The sequence below is a fragment of the Molothrus ater genome, chromosome Z, assembly GCF_012460135.2.
Source record: "Molothrus ater isolate BHLD 08-10-18 breed brown headed cowbird chromosome Z, BPBGC_Mater_1.1, whole genome shotgun sequence".
NCBI lineage: Eukaryota > Metazoa > Chordata > Aves > Passeriformes > Icteridae > Molothrus > Molothrus ater.
The window spans coordinates 59711867-59732106 of record NC_050511.2 but is presented as its reverse complement, the minus strand read 5'-3'; the positions used below and the strand labels follow the sequence as shown (position 1 = coordinate 59732106).

At 37.0% G+C, this 20240-nt stretch overlaps 1 long non-coding RNA gene across 1 annotated transcript; it reads left to right on the top strand.

The window, feature by feature from the left end:
- Positions 1-227: 227 nt before the first annotated feature.
- On the top strand, positions 228-19789 carry LOC129047026 (uncharacterized). The gene is made up of 5 exons (XR_008508972.1): positions 228-336; positions 1184-1248; positions 6012-6081; positions 19552-19623; positions 19723-19789. It is a non-coding gene; the product is annotated as an uncharacterized LOC129047026 (long non-coding RNA).
- The last annotated feature ends 451 nt before the right edge of the window (positions 19790-20240 follow it).

Here is a 20240-nt window from a genome sequence, read left to right as displayed (position 1 = left end):
ATTACAATTAAAGAGCAGTGCAGAGGGAAGGAAGAAACCCAAATTTTGCAACTGGCAACTGGCCCCTTATCCAGTATCCAAGCAGCCACCAAGAGAGAAGCCAGACATCTCACCTCTGACGAACACACAGATATTTTTAGCTCAGTAGTGCAATCTGAAATTTTTAAGTGCATTGCAACAGGCAAGTCCCTTGCTGAATGCAGTGAGAGCCCTTCAGGAGCCTCTGACAGAGCAAATTCCCAGTCAACATGCATCTATCTCCATCACCTGCGTGAGTCCACAGGGATGACATGCACAGCCCCAAACACAGGCAGACCTGGACAAAAGGGACTGTGGGTAAGGAACAGCTTTGATTTATGTGATCCAGAGATCTGTTGACTGATTACACAAAACAGAGATCTGTCCAGTTCAGACAAGGACAGTTTAGACTTGGAAGCGCTGTTTTGTTTTCCAGCTTAATAAGAAGGTGTTTTTTTTCTGCAACCCATTGGTCTTTCTAAACATGGTGACAGTTTTAAAAAGGGGTTTCAAAATGCTGTTACTGGATTATTCTGTGGTGCTTTGGATTGTACCCAGGAACTGAACCAAACACTTTTTTCCCCTCTGGGGAAAAAAGATGGTTGCCCTCTTGCAAGGCAAGTTGTTGACAGGAGGAGCAACAACTTGTGACCTTTAAAAAGTTTCACATTCATAAATTGTAACCCAGACCCCCAAGAAGCCTAAAGGCTAGCGTTATTACAAGACAAAGAGTGGAAAAAACCTAAGAGCAGTGGAGCATGCTGAAAACTAAATGTTACTGGGATTTTCAGTGGAAGCAATGTATGCCATGGACATAGCACGATATAGCAAGAAAACTTGTTGTGATGCCTCTACTTAATTTCCTCAGAGGTAATGGGTGCCATCTGTTTGCTTAAGTTTATGTCACTCAGCAACCTTTGAATGTTGTGGGTGAGCACAGAACACTCCACACTGAGCAATGCAAACATGAGCAACCACCCTAATAGGTGTGCTGTGGGAATACTGAGTCTCGTCAGCAGGGTCCAGGCACCATCCTCTCCGAGCAGGGATAGCGAAAGTGCAGCCTCATCCTCAGCAAGGGCTGTCTGACTCTCAGGAGCAGCTGCAGGGAAAATCAGTCCCTTGGCTCCTAGTCTAAAAGTTCCTTGGCTCCTGTCTCTAAAAGGTGCTGCTGACAACAGGCTGTCCAGGGCGAGGAAAAGGGACTGTGTCACCATGTTCCCAGTGAGGGTAAGATCTGTCCACATGCATTTTATATTCTTGGCTTCTCCTTCAGAATTCACAGCTGACACTAGTTATTTCTAGGAGTTGTTTCTCTCCAAAAGGAAAAAGCAAGGGTGGGGGAAGAAGATAGTTGCAATTATTTAAATAAATAGCATATAAGCAATTGGTCTTATTAAAGAAATAGAAATAGTAGGCTCAGCCTTCTCACATCTTGTGTACTTATATGGATTAAGATAAGCTCAGTTCTGTACAAATAATTTCATGAATGTACAATTTGCTTCTACATGATAGTACATATACCTAACTTGTTTCCTTTCTTTATTTTTTTGAGGGGATTTTATTGCATAAACACAGTATAGAGAGAAGGCAAAAATGATCATCAAAAGTAGGATTTGTGGCTCACTGACAATGTTTACTGAGTTAAAAGGATGAAATTTCTTCCATTCTGTCGATTTCCTTGTAGTTCATAGATTTTAACTACTTTTGTCTCTAACTGAGCTCATCTAGCTCTGATTCATGACTGCTGCATAACTAAACCTGCAGAAAAAGAAATTTTCAGCCTTCCCAGTCACCTTCCTTTTATGGAAAAAAACTAATAAAGGAGTATTTGTTTTAATCCACACAAGGTCAACACAAACAAAGACAAGCAGAAAAAGACAATTCTGAGGGAATGACTGGACACAGATTTGTGAAGAACATGATGCCCTGCACCAACACCTAAACAGTCACTGGCAACTCACCTAGATATTTTGTATGCTAGATGTCTGTCAAATAAATCAAAGATGTAGACGTAGAATCTGGTAATGATGACATTCTGCTAGTGTCTTTCAACTGGTCAGCTCATGATTAGGATACAGAGAAGTATGAATATAATAGTTTTTAATTAGGTTTGTTTTTTCAGGCACTGTTTTATTTATCAGAAAATTGACATATATTTTCCCCTGTTCATCAAAACAATATTTCAAAAACTTATTTTCTTTTCATTCTTTTTAGAGGAAAGTTTCTAAGGGGAAACTTCTCTCTTAAATCATGAAGAATAGTCATTCAATTGTGGCATCAGCCTTCCCAATATCATTTCCATAGAACAATGAGGAGGAAATTGCTAAAAGTTTTACATGAATTCAGGTTATGAAATTTAAATTCTTATTTCTGAAGTGAAAGCAACAAAGCATTCTATATGGTAGGTACACCATAAAATTTAAGGGACAAAGCTTATTGCAGGCAACTTACTAAAGATAAATTATATTGGTGCATTCTTGTGTTTTGCTTCACAATTTCCTCATCCCAAGCCTAAAGTCCTGCAACCAAAACTGCAGAATGCTCCACTGGGCTTGCACCTTCAGAGATCCATCATGGTACAAGTAGTGCACTCACAACTGCTCTGCATGTCTAATAGATGGCAGGCTGACAGCACACTGGTTATGTCATTGAGCTCACAGATTAATTTTGCAGAGACTTGGACAGGTTCAGAGGAGCTTCTCTGATTCATTGGTAACATATTAGGTAACATTAAGCAATTTTTTTTTTTTTACAGCAAAACATATTTTGCAATTGCAGAAAAATATACTATATGCAGTTTTGTCCTGTAAGTCCCTGTGTGTTTCAGAGAGCTGAAAGTCTTACCAGACAGCCTATGCTCAGTTTTCTGACACCCACATTGTCTCCTAATAGACACTGCTATAATTTCCATTGCTCTCTAAAGCAACTGATGCTCTCACCAATGAGCTATTTGTCCTGTCACTCTGGAAGGGCACCAGTGATGTCCACCACCCCCAGCTTAGCAGTTGGATAGAGAAAAGTAGGTGATTTAATGCAGCTAAGGCATAGGCAACACTGAGGATTGCTGCGCTTTTCCTGCAAGCCTCAGACACTGCTGTGCACAGAAACACTCCTATGTTTACTTAAGAGGCGGCTGCTGAAGCAAGGAAGGCAAGTCTCCAGTATGCCCTGTGTTCATGCAACTTGTTTTCTCAAGGTGCTGAAATTTCCTGTTGAGTTACCTAAAACAGTGGTCATAGAACAGATGACAACTAAATCTTACAATGTGCGAGGACATTGTTATGTTTCTAATACAATTTTTTGATGCCTTTCTCTTTGGAGCCATGAGTGGAGTGTGTACTGCCCATGTATGAAAGAGAGAGACAGATGCTCCAAAGCTCCATCCTAATACCTCTTAATGCCTGCATGAGGAAAGTTTAGCTACGGTTCGTTCTTACAACAAATATGACTTCACCTTTTTAACCTAACAAAAACTATAGTTGTAGTCTTCCCTTTAGTAGGGACACATTGGTGCCCATATTTTCCTTTGAGTCCTTCTTGTATTTTTCTCTTTGATTCCTTCCTTCTTCTCTCTTCTTAGAAAAGATCTCTAATTAGTTCTTCTAAGAAATATTTATGGTATTCATTGGAAACCCACTTTTCAACAAAAAATATGCCTAAGAATATCTCTCTTACTGAGAGTATTCTGTGTGCATTGGACACAAATAGAAACAAGCTAGAACTCAAAATCTATAATTTGCTCTCTGAGTTTGCTCCAGGTAACCAGTGTCTTTGAAGACCACATTTATAAGCAACACTTATAGCCAGATGCAGTTTAAATGTCATTATCCAATCTAACTACTGCAGCCATAAGCTACATCAAACAGCTACCAAAAGTTTCACTTTGATCATTTCTGCTAAGTATACATTTTTGCTTGTGAATCCAGAGTAATTCTTCTGCCATGACAGTTGTAGCATGCAGGAGACCTAGTATTTGAAAACTATCTTAGTGAACTCATTTTTCTCTTTGTAATATATTAAGAATTTTGAAGAACACTTTCTCACCTTTACCTTCTCTACTTTTTTCACTATGATGTCAGTAGTCTTCAGGCTTCCAAAGCTGTGCAAGTTTTAAATAGCAATATATTCAACATACTTTCTATCTCCCACATCTTATAGCATGACCATAAATTGTTCAGTAAAGCCTCAGATAGTTCTGCATATGAATGAAGTTATATGTGAATGAAACACATATAGGAGTGCTTGGGAAGGGATTCTTTGCTAGCAAGAGCTACCCAAATTACTTCCTTCAATATGGTTTTTCAAGTCCTTGTGCTTCCTTTTAAATAATGGAAGACCAGGTAATTGGTATACTCAGGAACACATTCCAGCTATTCTAGCCTAAAGCACTATGTCAAGTAGCTTGTCAGGAAAAAAATTAATATTTCATTTTAAGATTACAAAACAAAATGTTTTTCAATCAAATAAAAAAAGACAACAGCAATTTATTTTCCATGTTTAAAATGCTTTGCTTCTTCTTCCATTTATTAATATTATAAACAACCCTCTGAAATCTTAAAACTAAAACTTATTTCTTTATAAAATAATCTTTTCTACATTTTATTTTATGTAGATTTTAATCTATATTTAATCTATTTAAAATAGACTTTTAATATTATTTTATTTTATATTTTTAAAATATCCATTGAAGTGAACCTGGTAGAACACAGGTTTTAGAAGTCAGATTTAAAGGCTGCATGTTAAATTTCCTAGTTTCCTGAGTTTATATATGTACACGTCACTTGGATAAACACTGAAAACAGAATAAACTGATTAATCTATTATTGCAGAGGTACTTATACCTAACAACTGTTTCAACTACTTTAGTATGTGTAAAGGAAATTTTGGGGCTAAACTTGAGAGATTCACATTTTCCTTTATTTTACTATTTGCTTTCTAATGGTATGGCTAGGATTGGTAATTTTTGGTTAATAAATTGCAAAACAAACCTGCACATATATTTTCTCACTTCTTTTTCCTTTACAAAGCTATGTTTGAAAAGTTTCTAAAAGCTACATTATTAAATTAATAATTTTGATGAGCTTAATTTATAAATAAGGAAATGTATTAGAAAACAAAAAGATGCATTAAAAATAATAGACCTTTTAAATGGCACAAGCCTATTTTTGTTTTATGAAGCATTCTGTCTGGGAAAACACTTGGACTGTAGGAGCAGCAACACAGCTGGTATGTGCTTACCAGAACATACAACTACTGCTGGAGTGAAACTATTGTGTTTATTGTTAAAGACTGGGACAATGCCAGGACATCTCTGGATCTAAATCCTCCAAAAACCTTGCTCTGGCAGGAGCTCCTCTGCAGCCAGGACCCAGTTCTCCAGCTATTCTCAGAAGTTTTTTTCCTAGCCTGGTGTAAACAGGAAATCAGAATGGAGAAGCCATGCACAAAGTACGAAAGCTCCTTCTAAACATGTTGTGTAATGGGCTTGAACAGAGGGCTTACTGAACAGAAGCTGAGTCATGTTTCTGTAACCAGTGCTGGGTTTCCCTTCCCCAGCCCCCTCCCCCACAACATCATTATCATTATCATTATCAATCATTATCATTATCATTATCATTATCATTATCATTATCATTATCATTACTACTACTTTTTTTTTTTTTTTCTGATTCTTTTAATGTCAGCCCTGACATATCCCGTCACTGCCTGGGTGATTGAGAGCAGCTCTTGGTAGAAATCATCCTGATATCACACAAGACTGGACTTCCCACAACTTCTCAGAAACACCTGTACAGAGAAATCACATTTTAAAAACTTGACAATGTCATTGCCATTAAGCAGGAGTCCCCCTTTCCTGGGGGGAAAAGCAGCAGTACAAACTAAATGTGACTGCAACAGGGCACTGTAGAAGCAAATAAGGCAAATAATTCATTATCATACCCTCTTGAGCCTTCAGAGATGATAAGATTGGTCTTATTCTTACTTTGCAGTTGGTGAAGAAGAGATGCACCACAAACTCATTCTGCTGCCTGGAAGAGAAATCAGAAATAGTTACTTGCTGTAAGTCTTAGCAGTCTGCCAGGCAAATAGGTCAGTGCTCCAGACATGATTGGGTTGCTGATGGGAGCAGGGAGGCACGAGTGCCAGGCTGGACTTTGCAGCTTAAACAAACACAGCAGAAGAGACAACTTCTCATCTGGAAGACAGGTGTCTGGGTTTTCTGTCTTAGGTACAATCACGTAAAACAGATACACCTCATGTAGTTCATACTTTCCTAAAAAAAAAGTTAAAAGTTAATCGAAACAAAAAAAGGAAAAAAAACCCTAAAATTAAATAAAAAATCCAAAACCAACCAGACAAAAGGACCCAAACCTAAAAAACAAAATATATAAAGTTCTAATTTAAATTACTATCTTTATATCAGAGCACAGAACAGTATTATGAGATTTGATTTTTGATTTCATTGATATTTGAACACTAAAGACCTCTTTCCTCAAGTCAATTGATAAAAAGAAGATCTCCAATGAAAGAAAAATCAGTAAATTCCAAATACATTGTTGAGGAACATTTGAAAACATAACTGGAATGAACTCTGATGTCACAAGCCTGATATTCACACTAATAGACACATGCATACACTTCACCTTCAGACTTATTCCTTTTGAGAAAATCCTCTTCTAGTAGTTTTCTTTTTGAATGGCTAGGGTTGACAATACTGATTTTTTAAAAGAGAAAATTAAAAAAAGCTGGCCTTCTCTTGTTTTCTTGGATTATACTTTGTCACCTTTTACTATTATCTTCATTTTCAAATCAAGTAAAAAAGTAATTATATTTTTCACCAGTGTTGATTTTCTCAGAAAATAGTAGCAAGTGGCAAATAATTAATATTTGTTTGTTTTGCCTTTCATATCTATATCTAAGCCAGTTTTCCCTTTCAACTGCCCCTAAACTCGACCTTGCTCATTTTGATGCAGAAAATAACAGAGGTGGTCTTCAGCTTGAGTCCTTAGCAATACCAACTGAGTTTTAATTAGTATAGATAAAAAATGTCAGTCTTCATTCCAAATTGCTTTGATGGATCATCAGCATTCTTCACTGATTTACAAAGTTCAGCGATAATTTACAAACACCTGGGGACAATGCCGCTATAGCTGCCCAGAGCTGGGTCATCCACCAGCTCTTTCTGATGAGGCCCAATTTACTCCTAAGTCACCCTACCTGTGAAAAACTCAAATATCAGTAAGACTTTGTCCTGCCTAGCACTCCTATCAATTTTTATCAGACAGTGTCAGACAGTTTTTATCTGACAGTTCTCCTTGCCTTCCAATGCTGCTCTAACCCTGCATGGGGGGAAAAAAACAACCAAGCACATAACTCAGTGTTTAATGAAGAAAGGTGTAAAAGGAGACTAAAGGGATACAGAGGATGAATAGAATGCACCAGACAAGTTTTCAACTCTGTGATGGTGGAGGCAGCTGTGTGTTAACCCTGCCCCAGGGTCACCTACTGGAAGTTTATTCCTTTTTCTCTATCAAGTGGCGCCAAGGGTGTGATTACATCGTGTGCTTTCTAGTACTTCCAGAAGAACTCCAGTCCCTGGAGTGAGGCAATGTGACTCCCACAGTAGTTTTAGAGTTTTGTCTGCAGTAACTTTCTAACCACCTTGTTTTGTGAGAAAAGCTTGAAGCCTAGAAGCTAAAAACTCAAGTTCCAAAGAAAGAACAAAAAAACATCATCAGATACACCCTGAACTGTGTTTGGAATCTTACCAAAATTGTGCTTAGCTCATTGCTTTCCAAGAAACTCATGTCCTATGCAGTGTCAGAAAGTACATTCTGATCTTTCTTTTTGACCTACATGTTCCTGGCTCTGCCCTGTCCCAGTCCAGCAAGACTGTGTTCTTGTACAAATTCAGGAGATGCAGCTGGGACAAAAAAATTCAGTGATTTACTCCACCATTAATTAATCATTAGGACTGTGCAACTTGCCTAGAATATTAAATTAATACTATTAGTTGTCATTCATTTTCTCAGATGATAAGCAAAAATAGTGTAGCATATGCTGGTCTTACCTTCATACATTAATAAACCTCTAACTCCACTTCTAGAAATGAAAATGGGGAAAGTAATACACTTGGCATTTCCAAAATTCCCAGTTTATCAACATTTTCTCTTGGGTATTCACGACAAATGTAATCTTTCATCCTTCTGTTTGTCTTTGCTTATGTCATAAATAACCTTGCAAGCAATAAAATTTCTTATCTCTAAGGTAAATAAATCTTAGCCTATTTTATAACCTTCACAGAAGGATTTTTCTTTTAAAGGTAAAACAAATGCAAAACCAGACATTAATTTGTGTAAAAGCATCTGTAGATTCATCATTTCATGCCCTCTCTTTTCATCCCTGGTTTTTTGTGAAGCAAACCAAAAAAAGTAAGGATGCTCATTGTCAGCAACTCCAGCATGGCTTCTGATGTTGTGCATGTTGGTGTTCCTTTCTCCCCATTATATTCTGAGCCATACAGAGAAGGAAAATATATTTGCAACATAAGATCAGTGTGCGGCCAATGAATAAAGAAAAGGTGTGAGAAAAATATCACCATTAACTCATTTTGGATCCATTCTCATGGTAAGGGAAGACATGATGAGTTCAGAGAGCTCAGCATGAAACGCTGCAGGTGAGAAGATGCAGAGCAGAAGGCAGAAATTATGGGATAGGGACAGAAATGAGGCTTCCAACTCTTTTCCTTTGTCTTCTTATATATTACCTTGTGAGCAGACAACACGTCTTCAGTTTTCATGTCCCTCTGTTCAAGAAAGACCTCAAGTAGATACTCAGTAATTATGAGAATAAAAGTAGTTCAGAATAAAATCTTAACTACTGCATCAGGATTTGGCCCTAGCTCTTAAGATGGCAATTTAAAAGAACACATCTTTACCACACAAAGAATTTGTCAGTACTATCCTGGTATTTGGATTACAAACTACACATTTAATTATCCCAATACACAAATGAGGAAGTAAAATAACCATAAGCCGGTTAACTTCTGTATTACTCAGCGAATGGGAAAGAATTGGAAATTGAAGAAACAATGCAGAGAGAGGGGAGGAGAATTTTTTTTTCACCTTGGATGAAAGTAGGTAACATAGGTATCTGCAGCGATTTACTGTGTAAAAGGCTTCAGATGATAAGTTTTAAAAAACATGAGTTGTACAGTCTATGAGAAGCTATAGAGAAAAGCTCAGGGAAAAAAAAAAACAAACAAAAAAAGATCTTCAGTTTATGTTTAGAAACAGCCACTCAAGAGCTAACAAACAGCTCTTCTTGCAGAAAATTCACACACAAGAGTAAAAGGTTTCAAAATGTGTGATCTAATAGCAATTTTACATTACATGGACTCATACATGCTGTGGAATGCACTGTAGTTAGTTCCCAAAGATGCTGAGATGGTGAAGAGTACTTATAGGGCTTTAAAAAACAATGAGTGTATTATTCATTCCCAAAAGACTCATACAAACAGAAATTGAGAAATCCTAAAATAAGGAAATCTGAATCTTATTATTTGCTGATGTATATGCTACAGCTAATAAAAAGTCTGGACCAGCATTTCATTTCATCTTAGCTAGCACATCCTTAGGTTACAAAAATCTAATTACTACCACCATCACAAGTCTTCAATCAGCAACTTTCCCAGCCAAGGAATGATTCCTATATTACCATAAAATAATTAAGACTTCATTACCTCTCACTTTTACCCAGACCCTCACAAATTAAGAAATGTACAAAATATAAACAAGGGGAACTCCCTGTAACTCAAAAACTTCCCAAAATTTTCAAAAAACCCCTTTCATAGCCAATGTCTTAAATAGGGAATAAGAAATGCCATAATAAGTTACAGTTCTCTCTTGAGTAGTATATCACGGATGGACAGGAAAATGAAAGACATGGAGGAACAGCTCCACAAGAAATCCCTGATTATCGCTGGGTTAGGCTCATGGTGTGACTTATTCTCCCTCAGAAAACAGCTTTGGATTTTAGGAATTTGGACATCCATCTGCAAACCTTGAGAGGTCATTTCATTTCCCTTTAAAATAAACTTTATTGTAAATCAATTATTTCCTTTCTATATGACAAAACAAACCAATTCTACCTGCAGACCTACTAATACTGTTTGAGGGCATGACACACTTTAGAATTGGATAATACAAAGTTAGGATACAAGGACAGCACATAGCCACACAGTTTTGTGACAAGCAGTCTTTTCCACCCTTGGCATGTACTATGATTCAGTTGTTACTCAGAAGGGAGAGAGCATCTAGTGAATGAATCATCAGGCCATATCCTGTAGCAATTTTGTTTTCTCTAGTGGTATTCCAAGGATGGATGACAAGTCTCAACCTCTACAAGTCAGAGGGATCCAGAGGGATACACTGCCAGAAGCAAATGAAAAGGGATGAAAAGAACAAGGCCATACATGACACCATTTACATTTCCCAGCCCTGACTGTATGTAATCAGACATCTTCACACAACCTAAATTGCCACACAGCAGTCAATGAGGTTATTAAGGATGATAAAGTGACATTTGTTTAATAGAAAACAGAATCCTTGGTAAAAGGCATCTTTAGAAATAGAAAAATGTGTTGAACACATGAGTTTCTCACGTAGAAGGTTTCTGTTTTATTTCAGTTATTCAATTCACTTTTCTCTCAATGTGGAGAACTAAAACATAGCTAAATGCATGCGTATGACATATAAAAAATAACATAACTTTAGTCCACTCATAATAATTTCAGTTGAATTGTCAGCCTAAACACAGCATTTTGAAAGAGCTATCATGATCAGATCCTTTCACCTCATTGATGGAAAACTATTTCTCAAAGCCAGAAAAAAATGACATGTCCAGGATTTTCAAATGACAACACATTTGCCAAAGATCTAAGGTGTGTGGGCATACCTTATTTTCTGTTACAGATTTAAAGCTGGAAGTGCCAGAAAAGAGGAAAGTTTTTGCTTTCCTCATCCCAAATAAAATTTCAACTGGTAAAAGAAAAAAGAGGGAAAAAAAAAAACCACATGAAAAGCTGCATGTTCACATAAAAGTGTGGTAGGTTCTAAATCAGTCACATTAAAACTTTACGGATTTTTTTTGCCCTTGAATTCATGTTACAGATAAAATTAAGCATGTAACCTTTGCAGCATGTAATCTCAGTTAATCAGCCTTTTCAAAACATATCACAGTCTCAGGAGAAGATCTGTTAGTTCCTGGGTTCAGTCAGATCTGCTTCAAAGCTAATTGAGAAGCTGTGTTCATTTTCTAAAGACAACAAAAGATAAAACATTGGCAAAAATATTCTGGTAGTCCAGAAGTATATCTTTTCACAGCCAAATTAAACAACAGTGTCTTTATTTTTATATGATATCAGCATGAGCAGATGATTTTGTAGATGTATAGATTTCATAATAATGTTATTACAACTCTTTCTTTTATAGTGCAGCATAGTATAATTAATTAATTAATTAATTTTCTGTTAATCAAGAAAATGCAAATACTTTTGTTTAAAAGAATTTTGGATGCATATATCTATACACAAATATCTACATAAAAATATAATAAGAAATGCATACCACACATGCATATATACGTCTCTGTATTTTTAAAAACCCTAGAAAAGTGTGTTTTATGTAATATTCCATTTTATGTCAGAAACAGTGGCAAATGTTATGTGCACCTAGAGAATTAAGAACTTTTTCATGATAAGAAAGAGTTATCAGCAAGATGTCTGTTGTTCAACATACTCATAAAGAATTTAGATAAAAGAATTGATTGTGGTGTAACAGTAACCTCTGATGACACGAAACTACTTGGAAGAGTCAGAATAAAGCCAATAACGAAGTCCTACAGTAAGGTCTCTTTGAATTACACACACATGAAATTCAATATGGTAAATGAATCTCTGATACTCAGAAAGTCATCCCTGTTTCACACACTAAGCCATCTGTATATATCTTCATTTTTATTCTTGTGGGTAGCTTTTCAAAGACACCAAGTAAGACCCCAGCCAGTGGAATCTCCACATGTCTTGAAATGTGGGAGCATTAGGGGCTTTCCAACATGGGAAGCATATAGGAACCATAAAGAAGATGTCTTTTTGCAAGACATAAGAAACATTAAAAAACATACATACTTAAAGCCATTAATGATCATTACTTAAGCATCCTATGATCATTTATGATCATTTGTGCACTCCATTCACATCCTTGATATTTAATAGTTAATAACTTTTTCCATTCTTAGAGTCCTTCTAAAATGTCAGCTTTCTCACACTCATGATAACATATTCAGATGTTATGAAACCTCCTGAGGCTGAGAGAAAAGCCAATGACGAAACCTCCCTCTGCCAAATGAGATTTCACAATTTGTTCTTCGGTGTTTGCTTTGACTTCAAAAAATATATACTACATATTTCTACATCCATATTAAGTAGAACTTAGCACTACCGAGAACTTGTTAAAAAGCCTAAGGAAATATTCTCTGAAGGGTGGAGAATTTTGTTAGGCATCTGCCAGCTGTTCTTCATTTTCTTTTATTCTGTGTTTATCATTGGTAGAGATATTAACTCAAACTCCCAAACAACCAGTACTTCAATTTCTAGCCCACAGAAGAGTAACAGCCCACTGATTCTAAACTCACTCCTCTGCTGTCCTGGTGAGGGCAATAAACTCAAAAGACACTGGGGAAAGAGTGCAGAGGGTGTGTCCTGGTTTAAGGCAAATTTGGGACAAAATTCCAAAAGGGTCCCTCCAGAAAGGAAATTCAAGACCCTCCCCCTACTGGTTCAGGTAAGTATTTTCTTGGAGAAAAATGGAAAAAAACTGTTTATTTAACAAGTATACACAAGCATAAAAAATGAATAACATTGCACAATAAAATCTCTCACTGTTCTGAAAAGACGGAAAAACTCAGAAAGTCCTTTTTGTGGTCTGCAGCTTAGCTCACTCAGTCTCTTATCAGCCCCAGCTGCGCAAGAAATGCTGTGTCCTGGGCCATGGTGGATCACTGCTGTGAGCTCCCAGTGCTCTTCTGGATTTTCAGTCCAGAGCAGGTTTGAACAGTTCCAAGAAAAAGAAAAACTACAGCCCAGAGAACTTCACTTCCTCAGCTAGCTAAAAACTAGCTATAAAAGCAAAGGAGAGCTCTGTCCCTCTGTCTGTCCATGCTGCAGACAGCACAGTCCAGGAGCAGGAATGTGTATGAGTGAGTGCAGTGTCTGAAAACAAACTGCACACTTCTTCTCTCCCCCCCTCACTCTCACAACCAGTCTCAAAGGTGCTAAACTTAATATCCAGCATAAACAGAACAGACAAGAGGGATACTACTATCATATAGACACACTAAAACAAGGCGGCACTTGCAAACAAGAAAGCAACTATCATCATTCTCCAGCTCTCAACCTGTGCACGTACACAAATAAAGATCGAATATTAACCCATCTGAAGCTAGGCACTAAACACTACAGAATACCAATTTAATCATACTTTCATTTTTTAATCATACTTTCATTATGTTTCTCCTGTTTGTCATCCTTCTGTGATTTGTTTCAAAGCCAAAATACCTGGAGTACACAGTGGATCTATGACTGAGTAGTAATTGATATAGAGCACCCAGAGTTGAAGGAAATTTCCCTCCTTGTCCCTGAAAGAGGATGGCTATATTCCGAGGACATGACATACATCGTGGTTGCAATACCTACCCACAGCTCCTTTGCTGGTTCCTAAGTGGAATTACCACAATTATGAACACTCAAACAAAAACCCTGAGCTCTCACAAAATAAAACAATCCATATCTACACGTGCCACTTCCTAGGCCAAAATGTTCTGATGATGTCATGAAGCTGTGATGTACATTATTAAAGCTGTACTTTCCAGAAGAGAGTAGTTCTTCAAGGATGAAGAATGTATGAATATTTATGCTGATTAATTTGAACGGTCATTGAATGTTCTGTTTTAATGATGCCCCTCCTAAAAGGTAGGGGTATTTTAGGTATTTTGCCAGCTATTTAATCTAAGACCTGCAGTCTTTATTGGTCTCTATGGACTGTTCAGATTCTCAAAAAAATTACTTTTTTTCCATAGTGGTAAAAAGACATTAGGAAAATTTTTAGCCTAAGATCTATGTAGCTATGAGCTCAATCAAGAAACCAAAGAGAATTCTGTTGGGTAGGCATTTTTTCCTACTGCATCCATTATTCCCTGGTCTTAAAGCTATGATCCTTTCAAAAAATTTAAAAAAATTACAAAATTAGGATTACTCAGTTTAAAGGGGATCACTAATACAATAGATACTTCAAAAGAGAAGGTCTCTGGTAATGAAATAAAAATAGTCATATAAACATGAATAATACAGCTTGGAGACAGCCTCTGCAAGTCCCAAGTCAAATTCTGTCTCCCTCAGTCACTATTGTAGGCCTACATGGGTACTTTTCCCCATTTATACAGCCTTTGATAACTGCTCCTTTGGTCTGTAGCCACCCCTTAGTATTGCCAGTAACAAACATCCCATTAACTTCTCCAAAAGCAACACTGGGTTATGAAAACAAGCCCCCTTGATATGTCTGTACCTGATTTAGATGTAACATCCAAGCCACAGGCTTTAACATTGAATTTTCGCTTAAAGATTCATATTACAGTGTTTTATTTCCTCAATAGAAACCATGAATATTGCAAGAAATGTTCTTGTTTCATAATATGGAGATTTTAGTGATAAAGAAGCTATTGTGTGAAAACAAAGAACTTGTACATATCAAAGCACACACTGGGAATCTAATTTGTTAGGTAGTCCAATTACTGAGTTTGATCTCCTACAGTGAATTTACATTTGACCTCCCTAGAGTGAGTACGTTAACATCTGTTCCCACTCTTTTGTTTGTCTAATTTCTTTCTTATAAATTTTGAAATGTTATGGTTGAGGTACAGTTTGCATTAGATACAGACCAAAAGAAATAGATTTTGAAAAGTAAAATATTTGTGGACATGTGGGTGCTTATTCAAATTTTCTGTATAATAAGCAAATATCACTGTATAGAAGGCAATATATCTTAACCCATCATTCTCCAGACTGAAGGTAACATTTTTCCTTCTGTAAAATTTAGTTTCTTAATTTCCAATTCCATACAAGTCAAGGCTCTATGTCTTCTCCCCTCAGTTCACTGAAGGCACCAGAGGACTTTGAATGATGTTTAATTCATGCTAGAAGTTACTTTTTTCTTGGTAACTCATTCAATGCAGCCCACCCAAAACCCAGATGGTAACAGATTTCAATTATTGTTGACATAAATTGGATATGAAACAGATGTGGAAAACCTAAAAGGATTGGGTTCCCTGAAATAGAGTTCAATATTTACTGTAGGATGTATACTTTAGCAGCAAGGTTTTCCTGTTACACTTCCAATATTATTACAAATTCTTACTCATGGATTATATAGAAATCATGTCTATGTTAGTTTTAAGGTACTATATGTCACTCTTTTCTACTTGATCCTCTTCAGCTAGCAAAATACCTTAAATTACAATGAATTTTGAGTTTTTTCTTTATGTTTATCAGAGTTTCTCCTGTTTTTTCTGAGATGACTTGCCATTTCTTTGTCAGTAGGAGTTTGTAATTTTTGTCCCTCCCATAATCCTGTCAATTACTCCAGCCCTTGCATTTACTATTTAATATCAAGGAAATCTCATGGGGCTTCATGGTTCAACTTTTGCTGTGTCTATTTTCAGCAGTGGTGCATGTTGTTTTAGCTCTCTGTTTTCACAGAAGATCCTACATGTTTTCCTAAATTTGTCCTAGATGACAACACAGAGTTGCACATATCAGGTACAATAAGCTACAACTTCAGCATACAAATTCATTCACTTTATAACAAAAAGGATATTAACTTTATTTTGTTTCCATTCCAAGTTTCTCTGACAAACACATTTCCAAAATAATTGCAGCCATTATAATTTTCCAGGTGACAGAACTGCACTATAGCAAAATGTTGCATGAAAATTCACAGCAGTTTGCCAACAAATTAATTTTTTGTTATCTTTCACTTCCTCAGTTTGCACTCACTTAGACACAGAGTCATGACTGGAAAATAAAAACCAAAACAAAACAAAACCAAGAGCAACTGGTCAGAAACCATCTGATTTCCAGCTTTTCAGAGTTTGAGGGTTTTGTATTTTTGGAGCTTTTGCATGTTCAAAGCTTTGTGTCTATAGACAGCTTCTTCTCTCCATGGACCCTTTGTCCTGTTCCACTCAGCCCCCTGACCCTTAAGGATGAAGATGCTTTCAGGTCTTCAGGATCTTCTCCCAGTTGAGAAAATTTTTTTCTCCAGGTCAGCTTCTTGGTGTTGCTGACTGAGCTGGCAGGGTCTTGTCCTCAGCCTTAAGATATTGCTCCTTTTGACTGTTACACAACAGCATATGAATGTCAGATGTTCTCAATCAGTTTTGAAGTTTCAAGGAAAATAGAAGGGCAAAACTCTACTGCTACCATTGGGGAAAACAGAAACACAGAAGGGTGGAGGGTTTACTAGAATGTGATCATCAAAACCTCAAACTTTAGCAGCCTTTGACTTTTTTCCCAGGAAATTATTCCGTTTCAACTCTGCCAACTTTCTAATACACTTCTGAAAGCATTCCTTCCTGAGAGAGGGAAAGAAGAAAGAAAGAAATGAGTGAGAATGGTAAGGAGTGGACGCATAAGGGTAAAAGGGAAAACAGCAAAACCAGAGAAGTATATAAAAATCTTGGAGTGGTAGAAAGGAAAGACATAGAGAAAGACTTGCCATTGAACAAGTGAAAAATGTGGATTAAAATTTTGGAAGAAATGTGAGATTTGTTGTTGGAATTCAGGATAAGAAGCAAGTGGCACACAAGGAGGCTGGGAGGGGAAAAGGAGAGGAATGCAAGAAGCAGCCCTTGTTACGCAGGATGAGTTTCTGCCATTGAAATAGTAGCAGGTAACCCTCCAGTGCACAAGTTATACTGCACAAGTTTCTTAAAAAATGACAGGGTGCACTTTGAGAAAAAATTATTTTTTTCCATTTGGTATACATCTTAGTAAATTTTAGAACACATCTAGCAGAAGAAATCTTTCCACTCCCCGCTGACAGTGCTGGAGAGAGTTGGTGTCTATTTTCACTGAAAAAACTTAGTGCCAACCAACCACTAATATCTAAAGCACATGCTCCAAAATCTTGATGACATGAACTCTGCCTGCAGAGTGGGACAGCAGAGAAGTGTGAGAGGCATTTATTATGGATGGTGGGACAGCTTTCACTGTACTGTGATGATTCAAGACCTGCTCCATCAGGTTCTGCCACCATCTCACAGAAACAGAGGAGGAGGAAGCTCTCCATTGCTTTTCACCAGCAGTGGAGAGCAGGAGGAACCAGTGACAGGACGTGCCCCCACCACCTCTCTCTGCCTACACAGGCTAAGTGGTGGCAAGGTCAGCAACACATCCTTGCGATTGGGGCAATGCCAGTCTAAGTCTTCAAGAAACAGAGAAACAAGAAACAGAGAAACAAGAAACAAAGAAAAAGAAACAAAGCTCTTGCATGGGATCCTGGCCTTCCAGCAAGACTAAATCTCTTTGAACAAGAGCAAGATAAGGTTAGAGAGATAAGGAAACACATTCTCTCCTTCACAGTTTACAGTTTATTTATCAAACCCTTAGATCAGTAGTATATTGTGATGTTTCAATACCTTTCAGTGTCAACACCATTAATGATGTTACACAAAGAACACGGCTGCAAAACAATATGGGAAATTTTTGCAGACCATGCCCCACCTGGAGATCTGAAGGAGGGTGTGTATGTGTGCTAAATCAATCCTCCACCATGGGCAACTGCAGCGTATTCTTTGCAATTATCACCTAGGCCTCTTATATGACCACAGGCATGAAATGTCCAGGGAAGTGAATTCATGGTGTGTAGCTGGTCTGCAGTTGCACGAAGACCAGTGCCAGAATATTTAGGACCTGGGCTGAAGACATTATCCACTTTTTGTGAATTAAAATATTTAAAATATAACCTTTGGAATAAAGTTGTAATGGAATACAGAATACATTTTATATTTGATCATCTGGTTCACAACATTTTGAAAAGGCTTATAAAATATAATAGATGCTTGAAACAGTGTTCTGAATTTAAATGGTAAAGTATTTGCATTAGTGAGGTCTGTATCTCCCTTACAAATCTGATCTATCTGAATTTCCACTGAAATAAAGAGGATTTGAAGGACCATGCTTCCTCACTAGAAAGACAGTGAATTTTCTGAGATGAAGTGTTTTATTAGGTTGATCTTACTCACTGACTTTTTCAAACACAAGTAAACACTTTAAGAAGGACATTAAGCCACCATGACATAAGACATAGAGTAAACATGAAAAAATATACCAGTTCAGCAAAGAGTAGGTCAGAAATAAGGCAGTGTTAAGTGTCAGTTTAAATGAGTCCTAATAAAATTTCTCCCATGTTACCCAAAATCTAACCACTATTATATTTTCTGAAAAAGTCTCTTTTTAGAAGTGTTTCCAAAAGAGCTGCTGGAAACAGCTGCCTTCCCCTCCATTTCTCTGCTGCATAAACTAATGAAAACAGTTCACAGTTGGTTTGGAGAGCACTAAGCGATTGCTGTGTTTATGAAATACTATTCCTGTTAGTCAAGGAAATGAGTTTGACTCACCAGCTTGTTTATGAGTTTTGCTGTATGAAAGCTACTGCTGACCTCAGACTGCTATTCCACCAGCACTGCTCATAACTTCTCTGGGGGGATTTGCACAAGTTCCCATTTCTGCAAAGATCTCTTGCTTATTTAGAGGCTGTGAATTTTTAACAGTATTCTTAAGGTATCATAGTGAAAGTGGGTAATGTGTAATAATACAGGCACATAATCACAAAAGTGCAGAGTAGCACCTCTAATATTTTAAATTCATTTACTCTGTGAGAGGATGATTTACTCTCTCTGATTGCTGACTTCCCATGCCAGTAAATATGCAACAGCAGAATTGCTGCCTCCATATTCAAGAGTCCCACCACAGACTTTAAATTTAATCAATGTCTTAACAAATATAAAAGTTAGCTTTTTTTATCCAAGACAGAGAAACTAAAAGGTGAACCCTCAAGGATTTTGAGTAATTAGGATTATTGGCTTGAAACAGACCGAGGTCTCAGTATTGCCACAGTAATAAAGTTAGCTTACTAGAGAAAAGGGAAAAAAATAGTTGAATCACTTGCAGAAATCTTAGTTTGAATGCTTTTTTTCTGGGCTTTACTTTCTCCTTGACACATGCTGAAAAACTTTATAAGACTCCCTTCCAGGAGTTCATAACACATGACTTCATTCACATTCACTTGAGGCTATTGTTCTTCTTTCCTTTGTTTTTGCCTAGCATATCTTGTAAACTGAGCCTGGAAGTTAAGACCATCACAACCCATACAAAATACATTTCAGCATGAGTCAGAGGTTGGTTTTTTTTTTCAGCTGAAGGGAAGTCAGAACAGAAGATAAACTACCATCCATCTTCTATCCATAAAATCAACTAATGAAGATATGGTAAGAAATTTGCACATTTGTATATTGGTAATGAATGTACAACTGTGTGGCTTGTTCGCAGATGCAAACTTACACGTTTGAATTTGTTTTGAATTTCAGCTTAGTTTCTGATGCTTCCAGGATTTTAACTTCTTCAGTAAGCATAATGGTAACTCCACTGGAATTATTGAAAGAAGGGAGCAAAGAAAAATGAATCAGCAATTGTCAGCTCTTTTTTCTTCCTCCTTTCAGAGGTCTGAAATCTTAATTTCCTTTTTAAAGAATAAAAACTTTCAACCAAATTATATCCATTCTTTTTCATAGAAGGGATGTTCTGTGCTCTGCCAAAAGACATTTAAATATACATTTCTCTTACCCTCTATGTACCAGGTTTCTCTTACTCGTACTTTTTGTGCCCCTTGTGATTTCTGTGGGCCTAGTAAGACAGCGATGAACCTCACACGCTTTTGCATGAAAACATCTGAAGTGTGGTTTTCCGTCCTGCTGGTGCTCAGCTGGCATTACAGTAAGGCATCTCGGGGAGTTAAACTAGCAAAAAAACCAGCACAAAAAGTAGTTTTGAAAATCAAGAACCACAACATCATGGCTAATATTCAGTAGGTCAATGCAAGGGATAT